This window comes from Sesamum indicum, unplaced genomic scaffold (genome assembly GCF_000512975.1).
Source record: "Sesamum indicum cultivar Zhongzhi No. 13 unplaced genomic scaffold, S_indicum_v1.0 scaffold00216, whole genome shotgun sequence".
NCBI lineage: Eukaryota > Viridiplantae > Streptophyta > Magnoliopsida > Lamiales > Pedaliaceae > Sesamum > Sesamum indicum.
In genome coordinates this window covers 81,830-84,047 of record NW_011628110.1, presented here as the reverse complement: position 1 = coordinate 84,047, position 2,218 = coordinate 81,830, and the positions used below count along the sequence as shown (strand labels likewise).

Below are 2,218 nucleotides of genomic sequence, written 5' to 3'. Positions count from 1 at the left end.
ATTATTTGGACACACAAGATGCGAGCAGAAAATCTGATCCGTCAGGTAGCCCTGAATCTGCAACTGGAGTTTGCTACTTGTCTTTCACCCCAAGCATCTTTTGTTAACATTTAGTATTTTTACATTCTAAATCATGGTGGTACTTGAGTCATCCTCAATGCAAATAAGTGCTGCATTTAACTCTCAGTTTTATTTGATTAGGTGAGTCATCCTCAATGCAAATAAGTGCTGCATTTAACTCTCAGTTTTATTTGATTAGGTTCTTCAGCATCTTTGTGATTTCCCTCAGAAATTGTCATAGCATTGTCATTCCTTATATGACTATGCTCCAATGCCACCAGTGACATATCCAGAGCTGAAAGATGAAATGTGGTGTCATCGTTATTATCTTTGAAACTTATGTGATGAAATTAGATTTCCTAATTGGCCTATTGTTGAACATGTTGAGTTTTTGCAATGTGAGAGAAGAGTTAACTCGAAGGCCAATGGACCTTTCTGAAGAAGAAGCTTGCAAGATACTAGAGATTTCCATTGATGAAGTATCCAGAGACGACGCCCCTAAGAAACCAAGTTTTGAGTCAGTTGAGGAGATACCTGATATATCAAAGCAGATTGAGTATATTGATGAGGAAAAGCTCAAGAGACAGTATAGGAAACTTGCAATGAAGTATCATTCAGACAAAAATCCTAAAGGGAGGGAGAAGTTTCTGGCAGTGCAGAATGCTTACGAGTGCTTGCAGGTATGCCAAATTCCTTGATCCTGTGTGAGGATCTGTCGTTACTCATAAAAAACGGAGAGTATATGATTAAGCTTGAGAAAAAGGAAAGAACATATAGACAAGGGATCTTATAAGCTGCCAGATCTTATTTCAAATGAATTAGTCGACTTGTTTAGACGCCGTTTTCACAATTAAGCTGTTTATTTGACTGGTAGAAAGTGCTCTAAAGGTATTTATGCTGTCAAGATGAGCCAAATGCTTTTTTACACATATAAATGGATATCAGTATTGGTTTTAAATATATCTTGGAACTAGGAAGGACACGGGACTATATATATGTATATTTAATTCTTAGATATGATACTACCTCAATTTAAGGTGTGGACCAAGAAATAAATTTAAATATATAAATTTAAGTGGCTTTTGTGGAAGAGTGAAAATGTAAATCATAGGGCTTTCCTATGAGGTTTGGACTACTTACATATGTTTCCCTTTGGTTTTGTTGCCTGCATCTAATATTTCATTCTGCAATCAGTAAACTTCTTGGAATATGATCAGCAAAGTTGGACAAAATTCCTAAGTTGAACCCCACATATGAGGGTTTTTATGAGGCATGTCTTTGGCCGGAATGCAATCCTCTTTAATTGGTTGTATTTCTTCATATTTGAGTTCCATGTTTCATATTTTCTTTTTAGTGATCTACTGCTTTCTTATTCCTCTCCCTTAGGTGACCGTGCAAGGATTGCAAGGTCCCCAGAGTTGGAGGTTGTTGCTTCTCTTAAAGGGCAAGTGTATTCTATATAGGCGATATGGGAATGTATTGATGCCATTCAAATATGCTGGATATCCTATACTCTTAAGTGGCATTACAGTGGACAAGGATGATAACAATTTTCTTTCCTCTGATCAAGCACATCTTCTAGTTGCATCCTTGGAGCTTGTTTGGTTGACGTAAATTCATCATCTGCCTTTAATTTCCATGTCATTCTTCTTTAGATAATACTTTGTAAATGTACTTTTGCTTATGCTATTTCCACATATTTAACCTTCAGGTGCAAGTCTTCATCATTGAATGGTGAAGAGCTTGTGAGAGATGGTGGAATACCTCTTCTTGCAACCCTCCTTTCCCGTTGCATGTGTGTGGCCCAACCAACACCCCCTGCCACTGAACCGTCCGCTACTATTGTCGCTAACATAATGCGAACCTTTCCAGTTTTGTGTCAGTTTGAAAGTGCGAGAACTGAGATGCTCGAATTTTCAGGATTAGTTGATGACATTGTTCATTGCACTGCACTTGAGCTTGTTCCTGCTGCTATTGATGCTGCCCTTCAGAACATTGCTCACCTTTCTATCTCCTCTGAAATTCAAAATGCCCTTCTGAAGGCTGGTGTACTGTGGTAAGATAGATCATTATATTGTTATAATTATGCTTTCATCAGTTTTCTAGCATGAGATTCTAGTTTCTGGAAGTTCGCAGAACACTACTGTTTCTGTTATGG

At 37.7% G+C, this 2,218-nt stretch overlaps 1 pseudogene; it reads left to right on the top strand.

The window, feature by feature from the left end:
* Positions 1–2,218, top strand: part of LOC105179811 — a 7,153-nt pseudogene that overhangs the window by 2,047 nt on the left and 2,888 nt on the right.